The sequence below is a fragment of the Ranitomeya imitator genome, chromosome 2, assembly GCF_032444005.1.
Source record: "Ranitomeya imitator isolate aRanImi1 chromosome 2, aRanImi1.pri, whole genome shotgun sequence".
In the NCBI taxonomy this organism is placed as follows: Eukaryota; Metazoa; Chordata; class Amphibia; order Anura; family Dendrobatidae; genus Ranitomeya; species Ranitomeya imitator.
In genome coordinates, this window is record NC_091283.1 from 472,972,985 (window position 1) to 472,992,452 (window position 19,468).

A 19,468-nucleotide genomic window follows, 5' to 3' on the forward strand; every position below is an offset into this window, starting at 1 on the left:
GCGCTATGTAACGGATTCCGTTAACGGATACCCACTAACGCAATGTGAACCTAGCCTTATTTTAACCAAGCGTGATCTAATGGAGTGAAAAAATGTTACTCCAGAAAAAACCCTTTTAAAGAACACTATGATCAGATTGCTTTTTGTCTACTTCCAGCCCATCGCCTCCTGCAGGCAGTGTCACATACTAACAGATGTATGCCATACAACACACACTTCACCATCCAATCCCTGTTACACGGCTGCTGCAGTTGGACTAAGGATATAAGAAGGAATTATGTGAAAGTTAATTTATTCAGATTGGCAACAAAATGCATGTAACAAAATATTTGGAGCTTGTGATACACCAGACTAAGCAAATTTGTACCAGTCAGTACTGGACGTCAAGAGTTTAATCACTGACATGAAATGTGCTGCTAGTTTCTTAAAGGGTTTTCGGAGAATAAAAATACAACAACTTTATTTCAAACCAGAGCCGGTAATTGTTGCTTTCCACAGACAGTATGTGGTAGTGCCACTCGCCTATATGGCGGAAAGCTGCAATATCAAACTTCTTGTTTCTAGAGGAAAGCAGCCATATTTTTAATCAGGTGAATGTCGCTATTGTGGGTGCAGACAGAAAGATGTATCAGACATCTCAGTCCCACATGCTACAATCAAACCTGGGAATTTTGGATACAATCTGTGATTGCAGAATGACTGAAAATTATACTGCTGTAGCATCAATGGGGCCAATACATTAAGACTTGCTTTTTTCCATGCCAGTTTTAATGAAGGAGCATCTTACAAGTGTGCGCCCCCAAAAATGTCACTCCAGTTTTGCAGTGGGGTCATTTACAGTACTGAAGTGGCATAAATACAGGTCCTTCTCAAAAAATTAGCATATAGTGTTAAATTTCATTATTTACCATAATGTAATGATTACAATTAAACTTTCATATATTATAGATTCATTATCCACCAACTGAAATTTGTCACGTCTTTTATTGTTTTAATACTGATGATTTTGGCATACAACTCCTGATAACCCAAAAAACCTGTCTCAATAAATTAGCATATCAAGAAAAGGTTCTCTAAACGACCTATTACCCTAATCTTCTGAATCAACTAATTAACTCTAAACACATGCAAAAGATACCTGAGGCTTTTATAAACTCCCTGCCTGGTTCATTACTCAAAACCCCCATCATGGGTAAGACACTAAAAAAATTAGCATATAGAAGGACCTGTATTGATAAATTTGCTGGGCTCCCTCTCATTGTCCCATTCCAGTTCCATGTATTTTGCGGAAGCTTTACGTGATTGGTATAAAAACTTGTAATATTTTTGCGCAATTTCGAATAGAATTATGGAAAAAGCACCATGAATCGAGCCCTAAATCCACTGTATGATACAAGTGAACTTACAATTCACCAAGTTCTGTTTACAGTAGGGGAAATAAGTATTTAAAATTATAGACTGTTCATGTCTTTGTCAGGGTGCAAACTTACAAAATCATAAAGGAATCAAATACTTATTTCCCCCACTATATGTCTCTCGTCAGCCAGCGCCTGTGCTCAAACTTAAAAAAAAATAAAAAAATACATTAAATAAAAAAAACACACTCACTTAACACCAAATCCCCAATGCCCTTGTCTCCTATAAAAAAAAAATTTAAATAAAAACACACCTCAATGCCCAATCCCCAAGTACCCTGTAAACAATTAAAATAATAAAACAACCATACACTGTCCTGTCTGCCCTAGTCCACATAATCCAGTGTCCCACGGCAATCTCAATTGTAGAACAGTCACATCAGGAGATGTGCCTACTCTAACCGCCTGTCAGCTACACACTGACCGGACCGCAGTGTATAGCGCTGAACTGCAGTAAGACAGGCCACACAAGTTCATCAGCTGATGAGCTCCGGTGATCTCATGGCACCACCGCTACATGAGAACTTCTCTTGTAGCGGTGGTGCCATGAAATCAGCGGGGCTCATCAGCTGATGAACTTGGGTGAACCTTCTCACCGCTATACACAACAGGAGTGATTACCTCCTGTGTCAGTGTGTAGCCGGCTGTCCTTGAGAGCAGTCACATCAGTGACTGCACTCAAAGTCATCAGGATCTTTGTGGAGAGGTGAGGAATATTGTTATTATTTTCATTCCGTTACAGGGAACCTTGGCTTCAGTGGACTTGGTGATGACGTGAGAATGGTTTAATTCAGATTCAATAAAGGAGTCTGTCATTCTTTCAAATAAAGAACTTTATTCTGGGTGTTGTTTTTTAATAATACCACTATGGGGTTAGTAACGGGGGTGTCTTATAGACCCCTCTACATTACTAACCTCTGGGCTTTGTCACCTGACAATACAAAGGTTACATCAATCCCCCCAACTATCACACCACTTGCTACCACTCCAGGGCAAGTGGGAAGAGCAAGGCTAAGTACCAGAATTGGTGCAACTTATGGATGCGCGATTTCTGGGGCGGTTGAGAGCTGATGTTTTTAGTCTGGAAGGGGGTCAATATCCATGGCCCCTTCTTAGGCTATTAATATCAGCCCACAGCTGTCTGCCTAGCCTTTGCTGGGTAGATTTTATAGGGGGATCCTACGTCAGTTTTTTTCTGGGGTCCCCCTGTAAACTAGCCAGTAAAGGCTAAGCAAACAGGTGTGAGCTGATATTAATAGCCTGGAAACTTTTATGGCTATTACCGTCTTCCCAGAATATTAACATCAGTCTGCTTTGCCTCTGCTGATTATGAAAATTGTGAGGGAGCCCACACATTTTTTTTTTGTTGTCAAAATTAACAAGTATTGTGATGCACATTGATTTCTGCCAGTTGATGTTTGGTTACAGCTTATGTAGATTTGTTCTGTAAGGCCAGGATCACACATACGCGTGATACGGCCAAGTCTTGCAGGTGAAATCCCTCCTCTGGCGCCGGCATTTGGGAGCGGAGCGTGCAGCTCCATGTGTTGCTGTGCGGCTGCACGCTCCACTCTGGAGTGCCCGCGCCAGAGGAGGGATTTCACCTGCGAGACTCGGCCGTATCTCGCGTATGTATGATCCCGGTCTTAATGTTCCTACATAGGCTGTCACAATGTGTACGTTTATTTAACTTTACTTACCAGTTTAGTAATGAGGGTGTCTGGCTAACACCTCTTCATTACTAAAGCTAGGGCTTGGTGTCAGAAGCACCTGCTGACTTGAAGCCTTAATCCCATTAACCCCCGATGCCACTCCATCAGAATGAAAAAGAATGTGTTGAACCAGGAAATTACATCACAATTTTTTTTTATAATATCTTTTATTTAGCTCAAAAAAGCATTCATTGGTGTACAAAAATGCATGCAAAAAGTGCATTTTTGCTGCTAAGAGATGCAGAAATCTTGCAGAAATTTCTGCAAGCAAATACGCAGTGTGCACACATACCCTAAAAGATTGTCACTTATAGAAGCACTTATCCCATCAAAATTTGTATCCTCTTAAAATATTGCAGCTATCATATTATATAGCACTAATTACTTATAATTACTAATTTTGCCCTTCTACCCAGCTATTTTTTTTCCCCTCAAGGTCTATGACATCATGTGCTTAAGAACTGACTGGCTGAATTTTTCTAAGCTCTATGTAGAAACAGGAGGTCAATTTTCACTGCACAAGTCATGAGCCACTGAAAGAGTCCCTGGCCTGAGGAGGAGGGAGTATCTGGGTCAGGAGTTGAAGAGGAGAAAGATTTATGCCAGGACAAGATACTTCCTATTTCAAAATAGAGCAGAGTTAACTGGGTAGAAAGGCAAAATTAGTAATTGTAAGTACACAGTGCTCTATGATATGATGATTGCAATATACTAAGAGGATAAAAACTTATTAGTGTTTCATTAAAGGAAGTTGTCCACAACTGGATAACGTGTTACGGGAAGTGTGGGAACCATACTCACCTCCTAGACTGGGGCAGCTCCTCTGTATTTAGTGCTACATCCCCTGAAATCCGTTTGCGGCACGTGACCCCTGCAGTTTTCACATTTTATCCAAGGAAAAAAAGTGTTTCCTGCGCTAGACTAAATGGCAATCAGGAGTAGAAAAAAACCTGTATCCCTTTCTATGGCCCCCTTCACATGTCCACATACTACCGGTACCATAAAAAAGGTGTTTCGGATCAGTGTGCCATTTGTTTTTTTCATAGTATGGCTTGAGAAAAATCAATTCCAAAGGTTCTATACGTTGCAATGTTAAACGCGTACAGCACATGGATGTCATCAGTATGCAGTACGTATTCCACTTGGACCCATAGACTTGTATTGGCCCTTATCAGCTGTACGGACAGGAAAAAACGGACATGTGAAGATCACCATAGGTTTTAATATGTACGTGTGGATGCATGTCTCTTGATACATGGTGAAGGGAGCCTAACACGCGTACTGTCCAAGTATTTTAACTGAATATCACAAGTATCACAGGGGGTACATAGCAGGGATCATGGGGTGGGGGGGGGGGGGGCAGAAAGCAGGGAGCCACAGAGATCACAGGGGGGCATATAGCTGGTGGGCACAGAAATCACAGGGGGGCATATAGCTGGGGGCAGAGATCACAGGGGGAACAGATCAAAAGGGCAGCACATAGGAGAGGGCACAAATCAAAGGGGGCACATAACTGGGAGGGGGGGGCAAAGGGATCACATGGGGACATATAGCTATGGGGCACAGGGATCACAAGGGGGCACAAAGCTGGGCCAGAGAGATCACGTAGGAGCATATAGTTGGGAGGCCCAGAGATTATATTGGGGTGTATAGCTGGGGGGGAGGGGGGGGACTGAGATCACATACATAAGGCATGTCACTTCTTTCAGCGGTTTTCCACCCATTGACTTGAATGGATGGTGAAAAAACACTGCAAATATGCAAGTTGACTTTTCTTGCAGCGTATTGCTGCAGAAAAATAAAGGACAGCCGGATGTGAGATCACACTTGGCTCTGCTACATCTAGATGGCAGGCTGCACGATGCGTCCATGCAGTCTGTCATCCAGCAGAGTGGACCCGATCGCCATACACTTGAATGGAGGGGTCCGACATTACAGTGTTTGACACGCTGTCATATGCATGACAGAACAGCAAACACCGCTTCTGATCAGCAGGGAAATCATCCCAGCCGGTCAGAGAGCTGCGGCTCCCCACTATCAGAAGAGAGCAGGGAGCGCTCAGCTGTGATCGGAGGTGTAAACCCACCTCCGAACACTGGTGTCAGCTGATGGGACTACAGCTATTATTTATATAGCACCATTCATTCCATGGTGCTATACATGAGAAGGGGTTACATAAAAATACAAATATCACTTACAGTAAACAAAATTAACAATGACAGACTGGTACAGAGGGAAGAGGACCCTGCCCTTGCGGGCTTACATTCTACAGCTCCCATCATCTGACACCTACAGCCGCTAATTACAGTGACGGCAGGAGCAGCGGATGGGAGTTTTCATCTGCTGCTCCTCTGCTATAAATTAAAAAAAAACAGCGTGGGTTCCATCCCAATTTTGATAACCAGCCAGACAAAACTCACAGCTGGGGGCAACCCTCAGCTGTCAGCTTCAGCAATGCTAGTTATCAAGAATAGTGGGGTTCTCACGCTTTTTTTTAAATTTAAATAATTTAAAAAAAACGGCGTGGGGTCCCCCCGTTTTTGACAACCAGCCTTGCTAAAGCTCACAGCTGGGGGCTGGGATTCTTAGGCTGGTAAGGGGCCATTGATATAGGCCCCCCCCCAGCCTAAAAATAGCAGCCCGCAGCTGCCCAGAAAAGTCGCATCTATTAGAAACGCCTTATTAGATATGTCACCGAGCCTGCGCTCCCTCACAACCTGACCTGAGGAAACTCCTGCACCGTGGGAAAATGCCAGGTAAGAGTATACCGCAGGTAATGTCTACAGGAAGTTGTTTTTTTTCTGTGTGCACTCAACTTTATAATAATAATCTTTATTTTTATATAGCGCTAACATATTCCGCAGCGCTTTACAGTTTGCACACATTATCATCACTGTCCCCGTTGGGGCTCACAATCTAAATTCCCTATCAGTATGTCTTTGGAATGTGGGAAGAAACCGGAGAACCCAGAGAAAACCCATGCAAACACGGCGAGAACATACAAACTCTTCGCAGATGTTGTCCTTGGTGGGGATTTGAACCTAGGACTCCAGCACTGCAAGGCTGCTGTGCTAACCACTGCGCCACCGTGCTGCCCACTTTACTGGCATGCGCAAAGAGAAAAAAAAAACCACTTAAACCTGCGTTTTTGGAGCAGCTTCTTTCCTGCCAAAATGATCATGTTTTCTCCTATGCCTCATTGGGGGACACAGGACCATGTGTGTTATGCTGCTGTCCACTACGGGGACACAAGTAAACACAAAGAATTAACTCCTCCTCTGCAGTATACACCCCTTGACTGGCCAGTAACGACCTAGTTCTTGCTTAGTGTCTGTAGGAGGCACTTGGGTCTGTTCTCAGACCCCAACCTTTATTTTATTTTTATTTTTCTGTAAATTTTAAAGGGAACCTGTCACCCCGTTTTTTGAGATTGAGCTATAAATACTGTTAAATAGGGCCTGCGCTGTGTGTTCCTATAGTGTATGTAGTGTACCCCGATTCCCCATGTATGCTGAGAAATAACTTACCAAAGTCGCCGTTTTCGCCTGTCAATCAGGCTGGTCAGGTCGGGAGGGCAAACTCGGCTTTGGGAAAATGGCCGCCGCGATCTCTAATGCGCACGCGCGGCATCCCGCGGCCATTTTCCTGAAGCCCCGTGCAGCAGAGCACTCGATCTGCGCACGCGCGGCCCCAGGAAGATGGCCGCCCCCACCGACGAAAGGGATGACAGCGCAGATCGCGCGCTGTCTTCACCACTACGCCACCAACGTAAAGCTGAGGAAGAACCAGCGATGTCACCACGCCCTCCCGACCTGACCAGCCTGATTGACAGGCGAAAACGGCGACTTTGGTAAGTTATTTCTCAGCATACATGGGGAATCGGGGTACACTACATACACTATAGGAACACACAGCGCAGGCCCTATTTAACAGTATTTATAGCTCAATCTCAAAAAACAGGGTGACAGGTTCCCTTTAATTTTTTACTTAAAGGAGTGAAGGGGGCGACTGATTCCTTTCAGGGTCCGCTCTCCCCCGAACCATCAACAGGCAAGCACGGCGAGTATACCTCCATGTACCTCTCCTGCGACGTTTGGGGCACGCCTAATCTACGCTAGGGCGACGGTTCCTATACGGTCCCGATCTCCCCCCTGTAAGATGGCGAGCACATAGAGTATACCTCTTATGTGCATCTCCTGGGCTCCACCGCACTCAAGCCCTCACCTTGGCATCTTGTAGTCCTCACAGTAGCCGTAAGCCCCCTGCGGCAGGCACATCCGTAAGTCCCCTGCGGCAAGCACAAATCAGGCGCTAAACATCCCCCGGCATAGGGAGGATCGATTGAGCTGGAGGTGGCTCCTCCTCGGTGAGTACTACTCTTCCTCACGCTGCCGACGTGGGAAGATGCGTCCGGGTCCCTGGGGGGGGAGAGGTACCGCTGGCTAGATGCCAGCGGCGACCGTTAGGCGCGGCCGCCGGCGCGCTCCGCCGGCCAGCTTCACTAATTTAGTCCCCGGCTTCTTCAGCCAGCCTAGGCCACAATTCAAAAATCCCACCCACTACCGGAGCCCCGCCCACTGCTCAGGCGCTTCTCACTCTGAACGAGAAGAGCCCTGCAAATCTCGGGCGCCATCTTGGGACTCCACTGCTGCAGGGAATCTTCAATCAACAGTCGAACAAAAAATAAAAAAGTACCGCCGTGATTCCAGCACAAGGGTTCCCATCAGGACAGGAAACCCAACTGAAGCGAGGGAGAGGTACCGCCCTTTTATTTCAGTAGGTTTCCTGTCCCGACTGGGTGGATCCCTCTCTCAGGTGTGCTGTCATGGGAGACGGGAAAATACAGCCGACAACGCTACTTCCCCCTCTTCCTCCCTGGGGACATTAGCACAGGACCGTGGGTAAGCTGCTCCACTCCATAGGGAAAAGCTTAACCCCTTCTCTGCACCCATAGCCCTGCTATTAGCAGCTTACTGGAGAATAGACATATACTATGTCTCAATCTAAGGAGGCAAAAAGGGGCAACAAAAAGCATACGGTTTTTTACTTCATGTGCCACTTGCAATTCTGCGTTGCCACGTGCCCACAATATCCCTCTGTGCCAGAACTGTGACTCAGCCTGTGCGCAGCCGCCTTCTGCCTCCACCTTCAATGTCTCCACCGACCCCGTCGCGCCTAACCCTCCTGAGTGGGCCGCGTCCTTGTCACGCTGTATGGATTCTTTGGTCAAGGCATTGGACTCTTTCTGAGGGTCCTTCTTAAGCCAGAACTCACCTCCGTCAGCTGCGACAGAATCTGGCACCGGTGCGGGGCCGTCCGGCCATAGGGGGCATACCGTACTATGGAAATCTCGGGGGGCCAGGAAAAGAATCCTTCCCTCATCTCCCGTCCATGCTCGAGCTTCAGTATCTGTGAGCTCATCTTCTCGCTCATCCGAGGGTCGCAGTGCACATGACTCAGAATACGAGTCGGAGGATTCTTTAACCCAAGACTCCTCTATCGGTCAGGAGATACTTGACTCCCTTATTGAGGCAGTCAACAAAACACTAATGGTGGACGAGGAATTCGTATCCACTCAGGAACACGTCGTGTCTTTTAAAAAGACTAAACGAGTTCAAAAGACATTTGCTAATCACCCTGAGTTTCAGGACATTGTCCAAAAGCACAGGGAACCCCCGGAGAAGCGATTTACAGCTCAACAAGCCACGGAAGCTAAATATCCTTTCTCCAAGGATCTAATGAAGGAGTTGTTTCTCTCTCCTTCTGTGGATCCTGCCGTATCGCAACTCGCATCCAAAACAGTCTTATCTCTGACGGCTCATCAGTCAAAAATCTTTCTGACCATCAAATTGACTACCTAGCTCGCTCAGTCTTTGAGGCCTCAGGAGCAGCTCTCCTTCTATCCTTTGCCGCTACCTGGGTGGCTAAGGCAATGGTTAGCTGGGCAGAGGTGTTAACCTCTACCGTCCACAACAGTAATCTTCCCCCAGAGGCGGCCACTCTAGCTAACCAGATAGCTCAGGCTGGAGATTTCGTAGTTAACGCTTCCATAGATGCGGCTAATTGCGCTGCGCAAGCAGCTGCAAACGCAATCTCCATCAGGAGGGCCTTATGACTCCGTGATTGGCGAGCAGATTCTGCTTCTAAAAAGTCGCTGACTTCTTTACCTTACCAAGCGGGTCGTTTATTTGGGGAGAAACTAGACCAAATCATTTCTGACGCTACCGGAGGGAAGAGTAAATTTCTTCCCCAGCAAAAACCTGCCCAGCCTTTTCGGAATCAACAGCAGTTTCGATTCTTGTTCTTTCGTAACAACTCCAGTTGGTCCTCCTCCTCCCCTACTTCGGGACGGCGGGAAAACAGAAATCCCCAGGTCTCATACAGAACAAACCGTTCCTGGAAACCCAGACAGATACCTTCTGGCCCTAAGGCATCCGCATCCCTTAAACCTTCTACACAATGACTCGTTGACGTGTCTGGTGGACACCGACAAAGTAGGCGGACCCCTTCTTTCGTTTCGTCAAAATTGGCTCTCGGTCGTTCACGACAAGTGGGTCAGAGAGCTCATGTCTTCCAGATACAAAATCGAGTTTTCTTCCATCCCCCTCCGCGCTTCTTCCAGTCTTCTCCCCCAAAGCAAGGGCGTCACATCTTCAGGCCATACAGGCGCTTCAAAGGGACGGTGTCATCGTTCCGGTCCCTCGAGACCAAAGGTTCAGGGGGTTTTACTCCAACCTATTTGTGGTCTCAAAGAAGGACGGGACCCTACGGCCCATACTGGACCTCAAACTGCTAAACAAGTTCGAACGGGTCCGACACTTCAGAATGGACTCGCTCCGTTCCGTTGTCGCGTCCCTGGAAAAAGGAGAGTTCTTTGCATCCATAGACATCAAGGATGCTTATCTACATATTCCAATTTTTCCCCTCATCAGCAGTTCCTGCGCTTTGCAGTCCAAGAAGAACACTTCCAGTTTGTCGTTTTGCCCTTCGGACTCGCCATTGCCCCCAGAGTCTTCACGAAGGTCATGGCGGCTGTCATGGCCATTCTTCACGCTCTGGGAGTGGTAGTCCTTCCGTATCTGGACGACCTTTTAATCAAGGGTCCATTCCATTCTGCCTGCGAGGAGTCTGTAAGTATCACCATGGATTCTCTTTCTCTCCTGGGTTGGAAAATCAACTTTGAGAAATCATCTCCAGTGCCGGCTCAGCAAATTTGCTTCCTGGGCATGATTTTGGACTCTTCCCGCGGGTTAGTCATTCTCCCTCCAGAGAAGGTCTTGTCCTTACAACAGGGAGCGCGCGCAGGCTCTCCCGCCCAGTCCCTCACTTCATTCGCTTTGCGATGCGCATCCTCGGGAAAATGGTTGCGGCAACGGAGGTTCCATCTCCGTCCCCTGCAACAGGCGCTGCTGTTAGCCTGGGACAGGAGTCAGTTTTCCCTCGACCAACGTTTTCGCCTGTCCCCACAGGTCAGGCAGACCCTCACGTGGTGGATGCTTCAGTCTTCCCTGAACCAAGGGAAGTCCTTTCTCCCAGTGCGCTGGTTAGTGGTGACCAACGATGCCAGCCTTTTGGGCTGGGGTGCAGTTTTCAATCACCACATGGCACAAGGTCGTTGGTCCACGAGAGTCACGTCTTCCAATCAATATCTTGGAGATTCGAGCAATCACACTTGCCTTACGCAGCTTTCACCATCTTCTCGCAGGCCATCCCATCAGAATCCAATCCGACAATGCCACAGCCGTGGCGTATATCAACCGGCAAGGGGGAACCCGCAGCAGGGCAGCCATGCTCGAAGTCTCCCACATCCTGCGCTGGGCCGAGACCAATCACTCGCTCATCTCGGCGATACACATACTGGGTGTGTAGAATTGGGAAGCGGACTTCCTCAGTCGCCAAGGTCTTGCCTCGGGCGAGTGGTCCCTCCATTCGGAAGTCTTCCAGCAGACTTCTCTTCGCTGGGGGACGCTGGATGTGGATCTCATGGCCTCGAGGCTCAACAACCAGGTTCCCCAGTTCATTGCTCGATCCCGCGATCCTTGCTCCATCGGGGCAGATGCTCTGGTCCTGTCGTGGCATCGGTTCCAGCTGCCATACATATTTCCGCCTCTTCCTCTGCTCCCGAGAGTCATCAAGAAGATCAGGGCAGAGGGAAGACCAGTAATCCTCGTCGCGCCGGACTGGCCGCGCCGAGCATGGTGCGCGGAACTCGTCCAAATGGTCGCCGATGTTCCCTGGAGGCTTCCAGATCGCAGGGATCTCCTTTCACAGGGCCCAATTTGCCACCAGAACTCCAGGACCCTGTCTTTCACGGCGTGGCCATTGAATCCTGGATTTTAGCCCAAGACGGATTCTCTCCAGGGGTTCCTTCTACCATGATTCGCGCTAGGAAACCCATATCCATGCGAATTTATCATCGCACCTGGCGCATCTTCTTTTTATAGTGCAATGCCCATGGACGTCCTCCTCTGGCGTTTTCCATTCCGTCCATTCTGGAGTTTCGCCAATCAGGTTTAGAGTCAGGCCTTGCCCTAAGCTCGCTCAAGTGACAAGTGTCCGCATTGTCTCTTCTATTTCAACAAAAGATCGCTTCCAGACTGCCGGTTAAGACGTTCATCCAAGGAGTCTCCCGGGTGGTTCCTCCCTATAGAACACCTTTGGCTTCATGGGATCTTAACTTTGTTCTCGGAGTTCTTCAGGAAGCCCCTTTCGAAAAATTGCAGGACATCTCTCTAACCCTCCTTTCATGGAAGGTGGTCTTTCTCGTGGCAATCAGGAGAGTTTCTGAGTTGGCGGCCCTCTTGCGCCGACCCCCTTTTCTGATTTTTCACCCAGACAAGGTAGTCTTGAGAATCTCTCCCTCTTTCCTACCTAAAGTAGTCTCCTCCTTTCATCTAAATGAGGACATTGTCTTGTCCGGCGCCAACCCATCGTATCGAGAAGGCCCTCCATACTCTCGATGTGGTTAGAGCTCTTCGGCGGTACATATCTCGCACGGCTCCCTTCCGTAAGTCGGATGTCCTGTTCGTGCTTCCAGAGGGACATAGGAAAGGTCTACCCGCCTCAAAGGCCACTCTAGCCAAGTGGATTCGCTCCACTATTCAGGAATCCTACCACGTCAGGAACGCCTCTGTCCCAGCAGGGATTAAGGCGCATTCGACTCGGTCGGTCGGTGCTTCTTGGGCCATTCGGAACCAGGCTTCAGCACAACAGCTTTGTAAAGCTGCGACTTGGTCCAGTCTGCATACTTTCACGAAGCACTATCACGTTCATACCCAGGCTTGGCAGGCGCATTCTGCAGACAGCGGTACCTCAGTAAGCCAGTGGTACATGGGGTTTAGCAGTGCAATTGCTCCCCACCCAGGGACTGCTTTAGGACGTCCCATGGTCCTGTGCCCCTCAATGAGACGTAGGAGAAAAGGAGATTTTTGTGTACTCACCGTAAAACTTTTTCTCCGAGCCAATCATTGGGGGACACAGCACCCACCCTGTTAGCCTATCGGCTGTTTGTTCCTCAGTTTTTGACATAGTTTACTTGTCTGGTTTTTCTTATACTCCTACTGCTTTACTACCGAACTGGGTCGTTACTGGCCAGTCAAGGGGTGTATACTGCAGAGGACGAGTTATTTATTTGTGTTTACTTAGTGTCCTTTTAGTGGCAAGCAATATAACACCCATGGTCCTGTGTCTCCCAATGATTGGCTCGGAGAAAAAGATTTTACGGTGAGTACACAAAAATCTCCTTTTGCTGCAGAAAAAAAATGCCCTGTGTGAACGTACTCAAACAAAAATAAAAACGCCACTCTTGTCCACAGACCATGTCCGCTACTGCAGCTCAGCAATGCTGGACACAGCTCATGCACAAGAGTGGTGCTGCTTCTGTGTTTCTGTAGAAGAAAATAAAAATTATATACGGTAATTTTTTTTTGTGCATACAATAGTTTGCTATTGATGAACACGTCATTAATTTCTGTTTATGACCTTTAGACCAGGGTCACACTTGCGAGTTCAATGCGAGAAATTCACACAATTCTCTCGCATCAAGTCCCGCACTGCCGCCAGCTCTCAGGACAGGAGCGTGTGGCTGCATAGAAATACATGCAGCCGCACACTCCGGGCCCAACGGCAGTGCCGGAGACTTGTGCGAGTTTCTCGCATTGAATTCTCAAGTGTGACCCTGGCCTTATTCTAATACACTGCTAGTACTTTAAACTGCACCCTTAAATGTTGACTGTCCAGATGAAGAGAAAAGGCGCCATGCTTGTTCCTAGGCTGCCTATGGTAAGAGAGTTAGGCTAAGCAGTAATATAAGATTTTGCATACACATGTGGCACTGCTTCTAGTGGAAGGTGGAGTAGATAAAGCAGACCCTTTATGAAGTGGGTTTCTATTAAAGGGCTTGTCCAAGACTTTTACTTTGATGGCTTATCCTCAGGATAGGTCACTTAATATATGATCAGTGGGTGTGTGAGACCTGGCACCCCATGGCAATCAGCTGTTCCTGATACCCGGCTGCAAGTGCTAAAGTTCGCAGCTGAACAGCACTGCTCGGTCAATTGCATAGTGGTCACGCACACTCACCTCCTATTCGGATCAATAGTTGGCGGATGTACAGTACCCGTCCCCTATAGATGATGGAGCTGTGCAGCCCCACAACTGAGCACTTCCAGGCGCCACTGGAAACTGCTGATCAACGAAGGAGTCTGTTCACGCACCCCCATGATCAGATACTGATGACCTATCATAAGTATACATCATCAATGTAAAAGACAACTACTTTAAATAATGTAATAACAGTTCTCCTAGCCACCATTGGCTCGCCTTTTAGGCGTTCTAAAACAATGAGGTTTTCAGGCAAGACCCTCTTTAGGGAATGATCCTTTTTGAATCATTTGGATCCTTCTGAAGCTTTTTTTTGCAGGCTTACAGTTGGACCGTGTCCAGTTTGAAATAGATTCCATCAGGTTCCTCTTCAATGAAGTGACATGCACTTACCAGGTAATTATCCTCTTTAAAGGGAACCTGTCACCCCGTTTTTTGAGATTGAGATATAAATACTGTTAAATAGGGCCTGCGCTGTGCGTTACTATAGTGTATGTAGTGTACCCTGATTCCCCACCTACGCTGCGCAATACATTACCAAAGTCGCCGTTTTCGCCTGTCAATCAGGCTGGTCAGGTCGGGTGGGCGTGTTCACAGCGCTGTTTCTTCCTCAGCTTTACGTTGGTGGCGTAGTGGTGTCCGCACGTTGAGGTGACTAATCCACTGTGGGCACGTGAACAAGGAGCGCGCGATCTGCGCTATCACCCCCTGTCATCGGTGGGGGCGGCCATCTTCCTGGGGCCGCACGTGCGCAGATGTAGTGCTCTGCTGCACGAGGCTTCAGGAAAATGGCCGCGGGATGCCGCGCGTGCGCACAAGAGATCGCGGCGGCCATTTTCCCAAAGCCAAGATGCAAACTCGGCTTTGGGAAAATGGCCGCCGCGATCTCTTGTGCGCACGCGCGGCATCCCGCGGCCATTTTCCTGAAGCCTCGTGCAGCAGAGCACTACATCTGCGCACGTGCGGCCCCAGGAAGATGGCCGCCCCCACCGATGACAGGGGGTGATAGCGCAGATCGCGCGCTCCTTGTTCACGTGCCCACAGTGGATTAGTCACCTCAACGTGCGGACACCACTACGCCACCAACGTAAAGCTGAGGAAGAAACAGCGCTGTGAACACGCCCACCCGACCTGACCAGCCTGATTGACAGGCGAAAACGGCGACTTTGGTAATGTATTACGCAGCGTAGGTGGGGAATCAGGGTACACGACATACACTATAGTAACGCACAGCGCAGGCCCTATTTAACAGTATTTATATCTCAATCTCAAAAAACGGGGTGACAGGTTCCCTTTAAAGGAAACTTGTCAGAAGGATTGTGCTCAGTAACCTACAGACTGTCAGGTCGGCGCCGTTATACGGATTAAAATGATAGCTTGATTGATGAAATCAGTCTTGTGGATGTTGTTTAATCAGTATTTGGGAGGGGTCTTTATGTGATGGTTTGTTTACATATGCATCTATATGAGCTTATGACAGGTCAGTGATCCCTCAGTTATCAGCCCCCTATTTTACATACTTAGTATTATTATATTGTGCTGTTAGGGGGAAAAAAGTAACTTCATCAAAATGGCACCGGCGGCGGGTGGCTGCGCTGTAGCATGATACATGCCCATCTACTTTATGCCTATACTATTGTGGGGTAGAAAAGAAAATTATCTTCATCAAAATGGCAGCAGTGCCTGCACAGTAGCTGCTGGCGCCTTTTTGATGGAGCCAAATTTTCTTTACTCCAGCGAAATGGCTCTGGCAATGGCACTTGCACAGCAGCATGTTAAACAACAACCACAAGACGGATTTCACCACCCCAGGTATCATTTTAATCAGTATAACTGCGCCAACCTGACACTGTCTGTAGGTTACTGAGCACAATCCTGCTGACAGGTACACTTTAAGGGGAAAATAGGGATTTTTGTGTACTCACCGTAAAATCCTTTTCTCCGAGCCATTCATTGGGGGACACAGACCATGGGTGTATGCTGCTGCCACCAGGAGGCTGACACTAAGTAATACAAAGAAAGTTAGCTCCTCCCCTGCAGTATACACCCTCCTGCTGGCCCCCAGCTAACCAGTTCGGTGCAAAAGCAGTAGGAGATCAATAGCAACATATAAACGTATAGCATGTAACATTATAAATGAGAGTATAACATATCAAAAGATAAAACAAAGCATAAGCTAATAACAGGGTGGGAGCTGTGTCCCCCAATGAATGGCTCGGAGAAAAGGATTTTACGGTGAGTACACAAAAATCCCTATTTTTCCTTCGCCTCATTGGGGGACACAGACCATGGGACGTCCCAAAGCAGTCCCTGGATGGGGACAACATCAGATCAGGCCGTGTAACCGCTACTTACAAGTGCGCCACCGCGGCCTGCAAGGTCCGCCTGCCCCGACTCACATCTGTAGAAGTATGTGAATAAAAGTGCTTCAAGAATGTATGGGGACAGGAGGAGTTCGCAAGCTTGCGGTCGTGCTTGCCGAAGTCTGGAACCTAGAGCCCTCAGACAGGGAAATAGGCTGAAATCTAGCTCGGAAGGACTCCTGGATGGAGAAAACAATCACCAGGCTAACCTGGCCGAAGAAACGGCTAGACCCTTCCTGCGACCGTCAGGAAGCCTACTTACCATCGAGAAAGTCAAGTAAAGCGTCCAACCCTTGGCAGGACGCCATTCTCGATACGTACCCACTCGAAGTACACACTTCTTCCAGATTATGGAGGATCCCTTCCGAGGTGTGTGGAGCGGAGTCGAAAGAAATGAGAGAACGATTCCCCTGCAACAGTGGGAATACAATACCACCTAGGCAATGAGGGAAGGGGATGTCCAGAGGGCAACCCTGCCTTGAGGTAATAAGGAGAAAAGACAAAGAACAGAACGTCGAGTTCCGAAGACTCATCAGTAGGACAAGAACGCAGAGAAAGAAGGGAAGAGACCTTCCCTGATAGTGAAGGCTGTCCGGATCCAAAAAAGAAGTCCACTGTAAGATGCCCAGGAACGTTAGGGTCCCACGGATCTAACGGTACGCGGAAGGGAAGAACTACAGGTTAAAGCTCCCTGCGAGAAAGTCCATCTTTCCAGTTTTGTCGCAATAAGACGGAAAACTAGAAGAACAGTAAGCGAGCAAACCCTGACATGGTCAGTGCGGTTCTCCCGGGATCCCTGGAGCCCTTCCTGCTTCCGAAAAGATCTCAGAAGTAGAAGAAGAGGAGATATAGAAATTGGTACCGTGGAAGAACAGAGCATGCACTGCGATGGTCTTGGAAGTCAAGGCCAAACCATGAATCGGAGTACATTGGCGTTCAGCTTGGACGCCATCTGACCTACATCTGGAGTAGTCCAGTGAAGGCAGATCCGATGGAAGACTTCCGAGTGAAGTTCCCACTCACTAGAGGAGAAAACCCTGACGGCTGAATATGTCTGCCGCCCAGACCTCTACTCCAGGGATAAGTACTGTTGAGATCCCTGAATGAAAGATCTCGGCTCATCAGTAGAGAGAGATACCTGGGCCATGGCGCTTGACTGTGGGTACTTGCTAGATGGTTAATGAGTGGCACAGCCGTGGCGATATCCAACTGAAGACCCGCCTAAAGTAAGTGGGCCTGCTGTAGGATTAGACGTACCGTTCAGAACTCCAGAGAAATGATCGGGAGAAGAAGACTGGCCTTGGAATTCCCCCAATGGCCATTGGATCAGGAGAAGGCTCTGGGAGAGGAAGGAGCTCAGAGAATACTCTTTGAAAGCCTGATAGATTTGCAGAAAACAAGCGCAGCGAAGGAAACTGCTTCCAATGTTGTCCAATTCCTCAGAACCCTCCTAGCGAACTGAATGAACCGAGGGAATGAGAGAACAAGTGCGCAAGCTCTCTGGAGAAGAGCCACGACCTTGACTCGAGAGAGAATAATTATCCTGCATGAGCAGGATCATCCTCAAAGAGGATCTGCTGAACTGGGAAAGAGGAAAAGAAACTTGTCTAAGTTCAGCTGCCAGCCCAGAGAAAGGGTATTGCAAGAGATATAGACGACTCAGCGTAGTCGTAGAAGAGCAGCTACAAAGTCGACCAAATAGAGCAGGACGACCATGCTTCTAGGGTGCAAGAAGCACACGACAACCAACATGACGCTTGCAACCATTCTGGTGTGGTAGCCAGGCCGGAGGACAAGAACGAGACTAGAAAATGCTGTTCGCGAATGGAAAGGTGAAGAGATTGTTGTAGCGGGAAGAATAGGCATGTGAGGGTAAGAATCCCGAATGTCTAAGGATGCCAGAAAAGTCGACCTCTTTCTGATGAAGTAATAACTGAGCGGAGGAACTCCATAAGAAAAAAGGAGGACCTTGACCAAGGTTGTTAGATTCCCTCCATTTAGGAACCAAGATCCCTTAGATCTAGGCTATCCTGGACAATGCTTCCACTGCTGGTTGGGTCTGTAGAGGAGATACGATCCCTTGCTAGTCTCCCGCTCAGAAAATTAGATTGGCCGGCTATATTGTTGAAGACGAAGTAGTTAAGGTCTCTGACCAGGAGACCATTGGTCAAGCAACCCATGTGGCGGCTAAGGGAGGGAAAAGCGCTGAACCCGAAACCACAAGACGGAACGAACTAGGTTTGCTATCCGACCGTCTGTGGTATCTTAAATGATGATACATCAGGCAGGGATACTGGTAGGTATACCACAAGAAACTCTACCCGGATAATCTGCCAAGAGGTAGAATGCGGGACTGCGACCAGCAGGTCTCTAGCCATCGTCGTGCAGAGTATAAAAATTAGGAACCCTCAATCCACCGTCCTCTTAACAGGGACGCGGAGAGGAATCGTCCGCTTTCTTGCATCATCCGCTAAATAGTGATGATAGAAAGGGGGGGGGGGGGGGTGCTTGGACACCAAAAATGTGTGCCTCCGTACATCCTCAGAGTAGAAGTCCCCGAGTGGACCGGGCAGGTTGTCTGGCGTTAGGCCTGAATGCAGAAGAGGATACACGGAGGCGACAATCCATATGCTCGTCTGTTGAAGGTGTGGGCGGAAATCGGAGCCCCTTAAAGGACCAGTCGCCATAAAAAACCGACCCGGAATGGCATCCAACTTAGAGGTTTCTGTCCAGTGCATCGCCCGTCAACCTGTTGATGATATAAAGAGAGAGAGTCCCTCTTTCTCAGAAGCTCTGGCAAATCAAGGCAATATCCGATCCATATTCCGCATTGTTCTCAACAAAACATGGGGGAGAGATCAGGAAAAGAAAACTTCCATTTTCTAGAACCTGTACGTTATTCAAGAATACTAGCGGCCCCTGCTAGCCGACGACTCCCATTGTAGGATAGGGAGCATGTTGAGTGCTCCAGAGTTCAGATAGGGAGACCAGTTTAGGATTGCTGATGTGCCCTTAAGGCCAGTCAATACTAGTCATGCGCCTTTAAGACCAGGGAATACTGGTCTTGTGCCTTTAAGAGGAGGACATACAGTTCCTGTGCGTCATGTGCCATTAAGAACCAAGGCCTACCGGTCATGTGCCTTTAAGAAACAGGACGAACTTGACATGCACCTTTAAGTCCAAGACATACTGGTCATGGGCCCTTAAAACCAGGGCCTACTGGTCATTTGCGTTTAAGACCAGGGTATACTGGACATGTGCCTTTAAGACCAGGGCATACTGGTCATGTGCCTTTGAGACCAGGGCATACTGGTCATGCGTCTTTAAGACCAGGACATACTGGTTATGTGCCTTTAAGTCCAGGGTATAATGGTCA